The sequence below is a fragment of the Zingiber officinale genome, chromosome 2B, assembly GCF_018446385.1.
Source record: "Zingiber officinale cultivar Zhangliang chromosome 2B, Zo_v1.1, whole genome shotgun sequence".
In the NCBI taxonomy this organism is placed as follows: Eukaryota; Viridiplantae; Streptophyta; class Magnoliopsida; order Zingiberales; family Zingiberaceae; genus Zingiber; species Zingiber officinale.
In genome coordinates this window covers 150626827-150640666 of record NC_055989.1, presented here as the reverse complement: position 1 = coordinate 150640666, position 13840 = coordinate 150626827, and positions in this window count along the sequence as shown.

Below are 13840 nucleotides of genomic sequence, written 5' to 3'. Positions count from 1 at the left end.
TTCAGGGGTTTACTGTAGCGGCACTGTAGCAGTTACTGTAGCGCACTGTAGCAGTTACTGTAGCGTACTGTAGCAGAAAGCCGTTGAGAGAGCCGTTGGGCTGGCACCAGTCGACTGGTGCAAGGACCAGTCGACTGGTAACGGGCAAATCAGGTTCTGATTTGTTCCAAGCTCTATAAGAAGGAGCTTGGTATGGCCGGCCAAGGCGACGAAATTAGACTTGGTTAAAGCCTAATTAGTAGTCACCAAAGTGCTCAAGGTTCCCTTGTGTCCAAGTGTTGTTGGTGAGTGTTGTGGTGAGGTTTCTCCACCCACAAGGAGGTTGAGCTAGCCGGAGTTTGCCGGGGACTAATCCACCGACGGATTGAGGGATCGTCCACCTTACGGACACGCCGTGGAATAGGAGCAAGTTATCTCCGAACCACGTAAACGAACGTGTTAGCGGTTTGCATTTCCATTCTTGTATTTAGTGTTTAGCTTTCTATTTGTGTTTGTTTGTATTCCGCTGCGCTAACATCATAGGAAGCAACGATTTGGGGGTGTCGTCTATCCAACCCCCCTTCAAGCCGGCCACCGATCCTCCAACACTTAGGAGCACAGGTACTCGAGCGGAAGACGCAGCTATCGAGAAGGACGGCACGCTGTGCGTCCGAGGGACGAGGTGCTGCGGAAGAGTACACCGGCGGACGAGAAGGAAGTGCGCGCGGTGGTTCCGAGGTACGAAAGCCGGAGCGGAAGATTGCTCGGGGAGCAAGAGACGCAGCTAGCGCGAAGGTCGACACGGGGTACGACCGAGGGACGAAGTCTGCGGATGAGTACGCTGGTGGACGAGAAGGGACACGCGGTAATTCCGAGGGACGAGAAGCCGGAGGGAAGCACGCTCGAGAAGACCGGAAGATGGGTTCGGGTGAGCCCTATTCCGGATGTCAGAGATCACCCAAGCAAGCGGAGCCGGAGCAGAAAGACCCGGACCAGAGGCGAGCTGAACCAGAGAAGAGAGCACGGACCAAAAGTCAACTGGGTTGACTTTTAGCTCCGGGGCGCCCGGAAGGGACTTTTTCACAGGATCGAGCTTTAACTCGATCCAACCGTTGGGGGATAAATTTTATCCCCCCAGGGCGCTCGGAACCCATCCAGGCGCCCCGACCAAGGCTATAAATATAGCCTTGGTCCAGAAGCTTTTCAACAATCACGCTCATTCTATTTCCAAGCACTTGTATGCTTTAGTTGTAGTTAAGCTTCTGTTTTCTGTGCCTAAACGTTGTAAGAGGCTTCTCCGCCTGAAGGAGTTTTTGAGCTTAATCTTCCTTGGATTAACAACCACATTGGTTGTAACCAAGTAAACATCTGGTGCCTCGTCTTTTCTTTTATGCTTTTATTTATCTGCTTAATTCATTTTACAAGTGTTAGCTTAATCGTTTGAGGAAGGGTTGTTTGTTTTTAATTGACAGGTTATTTACCAACCCCTCTAGCCGACCCAACGGTCCTACAAGTGGTATAAGAGCCAAGTACGCCTCAGAAGGACTAATCGCCGTCTGAAGTAACAAAACGATGGCCGGAGCTAGCGACTACCCACCTGCATTCGAGGGGGAGTTTTCCATCTGGAAATAAAACATGGAGGTATACCTTAACTTAGATTCTGATATTTCTTTAATAATGAAATTTGGTTATGAAGAACCAAAGAACACGAACGGAGAAGGACTCGATCTACGCCTCTGGAACGAAAAGCAACGTGAGGAGTCTATGGCAAATGGGCGAGCAAAATATTATCTTCTGAATGTAATACCAAAGGAAGATTTCAAAAAGGTCGCAGAATAAAAGCGCAAAGAACTTTGGGAAAAGTTCTTGCAACTCTGAAGAACCTTCAGTGACATCTCAATAGACACCGAGCCACCGGAAGAGTCCAAAATTGAGGTAAGTACTACAAAGTACATCCCGAGATCGATGAAGGGGAGAATCTTGGAAGAAAGCAACTCGAGAGGGGGAGAATCAATTACCGACAAGGTAAGTATGGACTCGAACCTCGATCAATTGAATGATTCAATCAAGAATTGCACGAAAATTAATGCGAATCATCGAAAGAGTTTTTTATATTAGAAAATCAATTGTCAAACTTATCTTGCAAATTTGAAATATTATCGAAAGAGTTCTTCGAATTTCAAAATATCTTAACAAAAGAATTTTGCAAGTTGGAAACTTTGCTAAAAAACTTTTGTGAATCACAAATAAGTTTTTCGAAAGAATTATGCAACTTAGAAATATTATCGAAAACTTTTTCTGGTCCTAAAAATTTGGAATTACAAATTACTTTATTGAAAAAGTTTTATGAATTAGAAATTGATTCATCGAAAAATATTTTAGGATTAAGAAATCTATTATTAATAAATTCCTGCAAATTAGAATTTTTATTAAAAAATTCTTGCAAATTACAAAATATTCTTTCAAACGAATTTTGCACATTGTCGAAAAAAATTTTTATAGCGTCGAAAATTTTTATCAAGTTAGAATCTATGCTATCGAAATATTTTTGTGAACTTGAAATTCAAAAAATAATATAAATTAACATGATACAAATTGTTGCATGTTTAATATTTTTTGCTTTAAATCTGAAAAAGTGTGACTTAAGAATTTCTGATAAATTAAAATGGAAATTTAAACCTTATGATTAAAGCATAAAATATATAAATAAATAAATGCATAGAAAATTTCTCTTTATGTTATTAATTCTCTGAAATTTTCTTGCATAAAGCTTTCTGTTTAGAAACTTCTTAATCTTGATGTCGAATGACTTAGAAATTTATCTTGACTTAGAAATATTTCCCTGAAAATTATTGAAATATAGTTTCAAAATTTTTTTTAATGTCAACCCTTAGATTTCGTTTGTACCCCATTTTTATTGTGATCAAAGGGGGAGAAGGGAAAGTATAAGTCTAGGGGGAGGTAGAAAAAATTGAAAATTAAAATTTGGAATGTTTGAAATTTAATTTTTTCTATCATGTTGCACGTTATTGAAAATTGAAAATTGAAAATTGAACATTGTTTAATTTTTCATATCTATTGTTGACCCTAGCTTAACTTGGGTTGATCACACCAAAAAGGGGGAGATTGTTGGAACCCCAAGGTTGTTTTGGTGTGATCAACAAGTTAAGTTAGGTCCTGCGTTGTTTCTAACCTTGTGTCTAAGTGTGCAGGAGCTTAGGAGCACAGGTACTCGAGCGGAAGACGCTTCTAGCAGGATGTGCGTCCGAGGGACGAGGTGTCATGAAGAGTACACCAATGGACGAGAAGGAAGTGTGTGGTGGGAGAAAGCCGGAGCGGAAGATTGCTCGGGGAGCAAGAGACGCACTAGGCGAAGGCCGGAAGGAACAACCTCCCTGGAGTACGCTGGTGGACGAGAAGGGACACGCGGTAATTCCGAGGGACGAGAAGCCGAGGAAGCACGCTCGAGAAGACCGGAAGATGGGTTCGGGTGAGCCATATTCGGATGTCGAGATCACCCAAGCAAGCGGAGCCGAGCGAATGACCCGGACCGAGGCGAGTGAACCAGAAGAGAGCACGGACCAAAAGTCAACTGGGTTGACTTTTGGCCCCGGGGCGCCCGGCCCGGAACCATTCCGGCGCCCGGGAGCTTTTTCAACGGATCGAGCTTTGACTCGATCCAACCGTTGGGGGATAAATTTTATCCCCCCCAGGGCGCCCGGAACCCATCCAGGCGCCCCGACCAAGGCTATAAATATAGCCTTGATCCATAAGCTTTTCAACAATCACGCTCATTCTATTTCCAAGCACTTGTATGCTTTAGTTGTAGTTAAGCTTCTGTTTTCTGTGCCTAAACGCTGTAAGAGGCTTCTCCGCCTGAAGGAGTTTTTGAGCTTAATCTTCCTTGGATTAACAACCACATCGGTTGTAACCAAGTAAACATCTGGTGCCTCGTCTTTTCTTTTATGCTTTTATTTATCTGCTTAATTCATTTTACAAGTGTTAGCTTAATCGTTTGAGGAAGGGTTGTTTGTTTTTAATTGACAGGTTATTTACCAACCCCTCTAGCCGGCCCAACGGTCCTACAGTAGCTTACTCTATCTAACTGCAAGTCGACCCGACATATTGTTTGCAGTAGGTATGTGCGCAAGATACCAATCATGTGCAAAAGAGTCACACCTATCTTATGTTAAAAGAATACTTAGGTATATTAAAGGAACTCTAAATGTAGGACTTTGGTATCCAAGAACTTGCATCTTTGACCTTTATGGTTATTCTGACTCAGACTATGCTGGGTGCAAGCTAGACAGAAAAAGTACAAGTGGTAGCTGCCAGATTCTAGGTCAGTGCCTAGTAAGTTGGTCAAGCAGAAAGCAACATTGTGTTGCTCTATCCACCACAGAAGCTGAATACATAGCTCTAGGAGAATGTGCATCTCAACTACTATGGATGATGCATACGTTAAAAGACTATCAACTAGAGTATAAAAATACACAAATCTTCATTGATAATATCAGCTCAATTAATCTCACCAAGAATCCTATTCACCACTCTAGGACTAAACACATAGAGGTAAAACACCACTTTGTAAGGGACCATGTAGCTAAAGGTGAAATTGCACTCAACCACGTTGAGTCCAAATCAAACCTAGCTGACATCTTTACAAAACCCTTACCTGAACTTGAGTTCAGTGCACTTAGAAGGCAAATAGGAATGTGTTGGGTAGAGTAGTGTTCTTATTTTTTAAATAACTCTCATTGTTTTTTTTTTCAAATTCTAAGAAAATTTCAAAATTTCCAAATTCCTAGTTTCTTCAAACTTCTGGACTTACTTATCATTTTTTTTTCAAATTTTAGGAAAAATAATTTTCAAAACTCCAATTTTTCCTAGATTTTTAAATTCTGGAATTAACCTAGGATTTCCCCCTAGATATCATGTTCCCCTAGAATTAAGCCAGAGCATCTCACAAACACCTAGGTTTACCTTGATTGTGTTTGAAAAATATAGAACGGTGTGAGATGCATAGGGTATAGCCTAGACTCAAGAATGCTTATATCTGTGCATCAATATGAGTTTGGGCGTTAAATATACAATAAACATTAATCAAGTTAAGCTCTCCAGCTCTAGTCAAGTCTATCTGGACCAAGATAACTTAACTTGACTAACCTAGTGAAAGCTATTGTCCTGTAGACTATCAGCAAGTAACTAAAGGTTAGACAGTTGGTAAAAGATACTCAATTTTCTTCTTAAAGAATGTTTTTGCTCTTTATAGCTCTGATACCTAATAAATCAATCTATTGAACATGTCTTGTGCTTGAACTTAAGGACCAACTGAACTTAAATAAATAACCTTGTCTTAAAACTTTATTGAAACTAAGTTCCAATTGACATTAACTTTCAAACCCTGTTGAACTTAGCTAACCTGTTAACCTTAGTAAAATCATGTACAACTCAATCAAACATCTATTATTACCCATTTTTTGATATATGGCAAAGGGGGAGAGTAGCAAAAATGTAAACAAAAAGTTAAGGGGGAGCAAAAGTTAAGGGAGAGCATATAAGGCAAATTTGCTTTAGTTATTTTGACATCTATACTTAGCAGATTTGTCTGTAAATGTCTATTCGTTTGTTTACTTAACTTTGAATTTGAGTTGCCATAATCAAAAAGGGGGAGATTGTTGGTGCGGGAAGCATCCGACGATCGAACTCGTGTTTTGATAATGGCAAAGAATTCAAAGTTAAGATGTTTGGTAGTCTAACAAGTCTACTTGAGGATTTCAGGAAAGTCCTAACTGCGGTTAGGCAAAGGGAAAACCCTAGGGGGCGGTAACCCTAGGTCATAGGGGGTGGTAACCCTATGCGGAAAGTCTTGGTAGGTCGATGTCTTCAGGCAAAAGTCCTAGGGGGTGGTAACCCTAGGTGGAAAGTCCTGGTGTCGCGAACCAGGTGAAAGACTGGATTGGCCGGGAAGCGGATGTCCAGCAGAAAGTCCGGAAGCGTCGGGTGCTGAGCAAAAGTCCAGTCGATCTGGAGGATCGACTGGCAACAGGTAAATCTCCTGAGTGGAGTAGGTGAGGACGCGTTCCCCGTAGAGGGAACAGTAGACGTCGGGTCGACCTAGGGTTTCCGGTCGGAAACCCGAAGTCAGACTCGGACAGTCCGGAGACTGTCTATACTTTATTTATCATGTGTATTGTGCTAACTTTGTGTTACAGGATTGTGTTTGGGACTAATGTATCTTGCAGGTGCAAAGAAGCAACCTAATTCCTCGGATGAACAGTGTCCGAGGCGCCTCCATGGAGCTTGGAGGCGCCTCGGGTATAAAAGCTGACCTGGCCGCGAAACAGGGTTGAAGGCGCCTCAGCTGGCTCTGGAGGCGCCTTGGAAGGCGCCTTGAAGGCCCTTGAAGGCGCCCTCAAAGGTGATAAGCGCAAACTAGTCAGCGCTCATCTGCACGGTGGACTCGGAGCCTTGAAGGCGCCTTCAGAGGCCTTCAAGGCGCCTTGGATGCCCTTTATAAGGGGACTTCGAGCAGCATTGAACAATAACAACTTCCAAGCGATCCTTGTGCTGCGTGCTGCTCAATCAATGACCCTGAAGTGCTGTTACGAGTCCACGACGACCAGGAGCTTCGAGATTACGATTCTGTCGTTGGTATACTTATTTTTAATTACTGTACTAATTGTAAATCTTGTACTCTTTTTCGTACTTATAAGTGTTGCCCACCAAAAGCGATCAAGGATCGCGGGCCTTCGAGTAGGAGTCGACCTAGGCTCCGAACGAAGTAAAACTTCTTGTGTCCCTCTGTGATTGCATTCGTTATTTCCGCTGCGTATATTTACTTTGATAGTTTTACGATTCCGATACGATCAAAATAGCCACGAGGGCTATTCACCCCCCCCTCTAGCGCGTCTCGATCCAACACTATAGGATTACACTTATATAAGGCATATAAAGGAGAGAAAAAAGAAAAATTTAATCGGAGGAAAGAGAAAATAAAGGAAAGTTGAGTCAAATAAGAGAGGAAAGAAATTTAAAAGTAAGTTTTGACAAGAATGGCAGAATGAAAAGGCCAAGCAAAGTCAATGCTCTCTTTGATAATTATTAAAATACGGTGCACATTTTCATCAATTCTCGAATACGGGTGCATCTTTCATACATAATTTAATCAAAATAGTTAAAATCGTATTTATTTATTTATTTATTGGTAATTCTAATGGCGGATCCAGGAATTCAAGCATGGAGGGACGATCACGATCTGAGCTGAGCGTGGCTAATTTTTTTTTGAACGGTTAATAAATTATATGTAATTAAAAAATATTTTTTAAATAACTTGGCATACAGGAGAAAAAGGTACAATATTATAAAAAAAAACTATACAATAATATTAAAGCAGTCTACTAACGGAATACATGACAATTACGTTCTTCGAGACACCCTATTTTGAAAACGCTGTAAAATTAACTTATTGTCACCAGTATTAAAAACATCTTTCTTGATATAGACTATCAAACTGTCATTCATCTATTCATCTCCAATCCTATTTTGCAAATCTATTTTGACAATATTGATTGTCGAAAACGCCCTTTCAATGGTTGCATTAGCAACTGGAAGAAATAAGACTAGCTCATTCATCCGATAAACCAAAGGAAACACACAATTCTTCATTGTTGCAATCATTTTCTTTGCAAGAGCTCCCAAATATGAAATGCTTTCAAACCGTTCATCTAATCTGACGTCATCAATATATGTTTCAAGTTTTTGTTCAACTAATATACGCTCATTCCAAGAAAAATTATCCTTATAAAAATGAGCCAAATGCACTAATTAACTTCTGTATATCAATCTAGAGAATGAGTTCCTAGTATCAAGACATGACATATAAATCAGTAAATTTGTAGTTATTTCATAGACACGACTATCTATCTCCTGTAGAATAATATCGATAACCTACAATTTAAAAACCAAACAACAAAAGTACAAATTAATAAATATGTTACCGTTTAAAAGAATTTAATTGATTGTAATTTAAAAAAAAAGATTTATGAAGTTATCTCACAAAAGATTTCAACATGGTGGTAGTGATAAAAATTAACATTTTTTCCATCTCTCTTCAAACGAATACGGCTATTGATGATATCTGTTGATCCGGCGGTAAGAACAGGGGACCCCCTTTTCGAGAAGTCAACGCCACGTGGAGGTCAAAAGGTTAAAAGGATTATCGGAGAAGGGTGGGCCGACCGGCCTACCAGAGAGGGTTGAACCGACCGGACGACCAGAAAAGGGTTGGACCAACCGGTCGACCGGAGTCTAACTGAAAGCAAAGGCACCCCAGCGGGAGTCGGGGTTCCGACGCTCATGTTGAACAAGGTCGTATGGCCGAGCGGGTGGCTCGCTCGGCCGAAGGCATAAAGTAGCAATACTGCTAATAGTCCACGGAGCACACTACTGGAATTCTCCCGAGCGGACCGACCGGCCGAACGTGATGGAACTGCTGACCGGCCGGACGCTCGGCATGAGGTAAGAAGAGACAAAAGGACAAGGGAACATCTTCTGACAGCGAGCATGTTCGACGAGCAGGCCATACGCAGGATCTTATGACAGAGGGCTCCGCTGTCCCATCAGAGACGTGCTCGGACTGTAGCAGTATGGTGTCAGGTAAGTTTGTCTGACAAGCCCAGGCTGAGGTATGGGCTGGGGACACGTACGCGCTTCGGTATGTGTGCGCGAGCCTCTTCGCAGCTCTATATAAAGAGCCTCACCCTTCATTGGAGGTACGCATTCTGGCATATTCAGAGCCACTTCTTTGTTGTCCACTTACCTGACTTGAGCGTCGGAGGGTCGTTGCCGGGAACCCCTTCCCGGCCCGACTTCTTTGCAGGTTCGCCGGAGGTCCGTACGACCGGTCGGAGATCTATGTCAGCAACTCGGAGAGCGCCACGTGCCCAGCGTCCGTTGATTCAGCTTTCGGACAGGATCATCTGTCATATTAATTATTTCAATGGAATGAGTGTTACAAAACTACTTCCATCCTCAAGTAAAGCAGTCCATCCAGAATCTCTCAACTTTTGCAATTTGCCTTTCACATTATTGATCAAACGCATCACATTCACAATATTTTGATCTTTCTCTTGTAGAAAGGTTGACAAATGATTTGTTATTGCCAATATACCTTTCATCAATAGTAGAATAAACACAAATTCATACATCTCTATTCTTTCAACCAAAGTTCTACTTAAACCCTTAGAAGATCAATCACCATCAGCAATCAAATTTTGAAGAAACTTTATAACAGATAGCCACATTTATTCAATACGACATAAAGTTGAATGATGAGACCCCCATCGTGTATCTCCAAGTCTAGCTAGACTAGTTTCTTGGTTTAGTCCTCTACTAGAACTAATCTCTCCTCCTTCAAGAAGTTCAACTTTTTTATCATGTTCAAGTTGTCGAAGTTGTTAGGACCCTTGGCGGCCAGCTAAAGGGGGGTGAATAGCCCCTGCACAAAAATAAAATAAAAAGATTTTTTTCGGATTTACAGTTTTATAAATCTAACACTTGTAAAAGTATAATAAAGAAACTAAAAGACAAAGACACCGAGAATTTACTTGATTATAACTGGGGAGGTTGTTAATCCAAGGAAGTCAAGCGCACTGATTTTCCCTTCAGGCGAAAAAGTGTCTTTACAGCAATAATAGCACAGAATCAGAGCGCTAAACAGAAAACTAAAAGCGTACAAGTGTTGTTTCACAATTTCTTGTTCTCATTAGCTTCTGGGAGCAAGACTGCTTATGTAGCTCTGCTCGGAGCGCCTAGAAGCGTTCCAGATGCATGAAATGGGATAGAAATCTATCCCTAATGCAACGCTCAAAGGTCACGTTGATATGGATGAAATTCGGGTTCCAGGCGCCTCGGGCATCAGAAGTCGGCCTTTTGCTGACTTTTGGTCCGAGCCTCCTTCTTCGGTTCCGTTCACCTTGGTCCGGATCTTCCGCTCCGTTTGTGTGATTTCAACCATCCGGAATAGGGCTCACCTGAACCTAACTTCCGGCTTTCTCGAGCAAACTTCCACTCCGGCTTCTCGTCCCTCGGAATCGTTGTTTGCTTCCTTCTCGTCCGCCAACATACTCTTCAATAGCTTTTCGTCCCTCGGACAGCTGCGTCTTTTGCTCCTCGAGCAATTTTCTGCTCCGGCTTCTTGTCCCTCAGAAACACCAAATGCTCCCTTCGCGTCCGCCGGTGTACTCTTCCGCAACACCTCGTCCCTCAGATGCACCGAGCCCGTTGGCTCTCTCCCGTGTCGCCCTTCTCGCTAGCTGCATCTTTCACTCAATTTCCTGTGCTCCTAAGTTCTTGCACACTTAGACACAGGGTTAAACACAACAAGACCTAACCTAACTTGTTTGATCATATCAAAACTATCTTGGGGTACCAACAGAAGTTTGTCGGGCCTTTTGCAAGATGATGCCGATGTGTTCACAATCGAACAAACAATCCACATGAAATCACAAACATATTGATTTGTTTGAGCAACAACTACAACTATTAGCTGGAGTTGATGAGCAAAACAATGAACATACCTTGCATATGGATTTTCTTTCTTTATCAGTGACTTTAAGCCATTAAATGTTGGTGCAGCGGGGCTGGCAAGAGGGGAGGGGTAAATTGTCTGCAAATAAAACAAAATCCTCCTCGTTCTTTCAACTCAAGAATAGTAACAATAATAAAAGAAATAACAGAAGTAAACAGTAAGAGAAAAGACCCAGACTTTTGACTTGGTTACAACCAACAAGGTTGTTAATACAAGGCGGTTGGAAAGCGCACTAGAAAAATCTCCTTCTTTGAAGGCGGAGAAGCCTTTTATACACTAGAAGCTCAAACAGTTGCTAGGAAGTTGATACAAAGTTGAATGAATAATTTTCTAGCTTCAGGGGTCTTTATATATCTCCTGGAAAACTTATCTCGAGCCTTGAGGGCGCCTCCAACGAGGTTGATGGCGCCTCCAGCCGAGTCAACGGATAAAACTCTATCCAAGCTCGCAACAGTCATCTAGACTGGGTCGAAGGCGCCTTCAATGGCCTTGAAGGCGCCCTGGACAAGGTTGAGGGCGCCTTCAAGGCAATGAAGGTGCCTCCAAGCATGCAGTCAGCGCAGGCGCCTTCAGCACTTCGTTGAAGGCGCCTCCAGCTAGTTTTTCCAGCTCCTTTTGACTTGTTTTCTTCTTTCGAGACTCCGAATGCATGGGTAATTGTGACCAATCGAAATAGGGCTCACCTGAACCCAATTTCCGACCTTCTCCTCGAGCAGGCTTCCGACCCGGCTTCTCGTCCCTCGAACGCCGCCGCGCACATTCTTCTCGTCCATCGGTGTACTCTTCCGCAGCTTTTTTATCCTTCGGACGCACCGAGCCTGTCGGCTCCCTTCCCGTGCCATCCTTCTCGCTAGCTGCGTCTTCCGCTCGACTTCCTGCGCTCCTAAGCTCCTGCACACTTAGACACAGGGATCAAATAACAAGCAGGACCTAACCCAACTTTGTTGATCACATCAAAACAACCATAGGGTTTAATATTAAATTCTCCAGACATATTTGAAGTACCATCATATCCTTGACTCCTCAATCTCGCCACTGACAAATCATACTTAGCAAATAAAGAGTTGATTGCCTCCTTCAAACAAGCAACTGTAGCTGTTGCAACATGAACTACAATCATAAATCGTTCAATCACCTCTCCATGTTTGTTCACATATCTAATAGCAACTGTCATTTGCTCTTTCATTGAACAATCATGAGCCTCATCAAGTAGTAAAGTGAACCATCTATCTCCAAGATCAGATAGAATAGCATTTGTGGTCTCAATTGCACAAGCATTCACCAGTTGCTTTTGAATTTTTGGGGCAATTATTTGATTATTTCAAGGTGCATTCATTCCAACAACTGCCGCAACTTCTGGACACTCTGAGCTATACCATTTGAGCAATTCTAAAAAATTGCCTCTATTGGATGGTATCAAAGACTCATCATGTCCTTGAAAAAGCAATCCTTGTAGCAACAAAAATCGAATTACTTTTAAAATGACAGTCAAGCGTTTGTGATAAGCAACTTCAATCTCATGTTTCTCTAATGAAAATAAATACTCCACACTCTGTTTTTGATTCTTGAAACCCTCAAATTGTATTCTTGCCTTATTATGCGCATTACCAACTCCACTTACATGCTCATTGAATTTTTCAATTGCTTTTTTCCAATTTACGAAACTAGATCTCGTAAACACATCATTTCCTCCAAACCCTATATTACTAGGTCTAAAAAGATAACACTAGAAACAAAAGGTTGCATCCTTTGAAAAATTATATTCCAACCAATCACGACCTTTAAATCAAACCTCTCTGAAACATCTGTTGTCTTTACCCATTTTTTTTCTTGGAAAATTATAGGCTTGAGGTTAACAAGGACTCATAGCAACGTATTCTTTTCGAATATGATCTCTAACATCAACCTCATACTCTTCATTCAGTTTTCATAAATCAGGATCAACAAAAATTTCTACTTCACTAGTCAGATTTTCAATATTTTCAAATAAAATTTACGGTGGAGGAGGAGGAGGTGGTGGTTGTGGTGGAGGAGCAGACTCTTCATCGGGAACACTAGACGATTCAATTGAACTCCTAGGTCTCTTTGTAAAATATTTCAACATTTTCTACAAATTATAATATAGGGGAAAAATTATCAACATAAAGTATTATTTTACTAAACTTAACGTGAACAATTTAACAATAACACAATTAAATTATTTAGCATCTTTCATCCACACAATTTTTTTAAAAAGATAAAATTAATTTAACATAAATTATCAATATTCACAAATCACAATTAAATAACAACTAATAAAAAAAATTAATTACATCATAGAATCAAAGTTTATACAAAAACTAAATTTCAAATTATCCAACAATCAACTATACAAAATCTAATTTTTCAATAATCCAACAATCAAATATACAAAAGCAATTAAATATTTAAACAATCAAACTTTTCAATGGTTAATTGTATATACAATAAGAAACAATAAAAAAAAAATTTAAAAATACAATAAAATTAAATTAAAGCCACTTACATGAAGCTGTGGCGACGCATGTGGCCGGCAAGGGAGCTCCGAGACTAGTAGCAGACTAGCAGTTAGGAGGTGGCGACGCTTCGGCGGCACAATAGCCTGTTGGGCGACGACAGACAATTTCTATCCGTCGGCTCCCTTACATCGAGCGGAGGGGTTTAGCCGAAAATCCTGGTGGCCGGCAAGAGCTGTTGGTCGGCATGAGGTGGGTGGCGGCACCATAGCAGAAGGATGTCTTCATGGCTTCACCTTTGGTTGGCAGAAGAAAAAAAAAAAAAAGACTTCTTCATTAGCGTTAGAAAGCAAAAACAGAAGAGAAAGGAAAATGAAAAAAATAAACCTAATTTATATCCATAATCTGGTTCAAAATTTAAAAAATGGAATTGGTTTTGTTATTTTTTTCTTTGACAGTTGGGAAGAGTTTTTTATCATCCTAAATTTTTTTTCTAATTCCACCCGCCGGTAGGGGATGACCGCCAACCCCACCTCTTGGTGGATCCATCCCTAGGTAATTTAGATTTTCAATTTTCCAAATCGATTAATTTTGGAGATGATTAATTCCACCTAAAATAAATCAAAAAATGTTCATAACGATTTATTCATATGACTAATATTCATAGATTTATTTTTCATTGAAAGAAAAAATATTATACAGTGCATCATGGCTTAGACTCAAATTTTAAATGTGTTTTTAATATTTTGGAGAATATAACCATTGCATTGTCAGGGCTTTAAAAATATTTTTATCA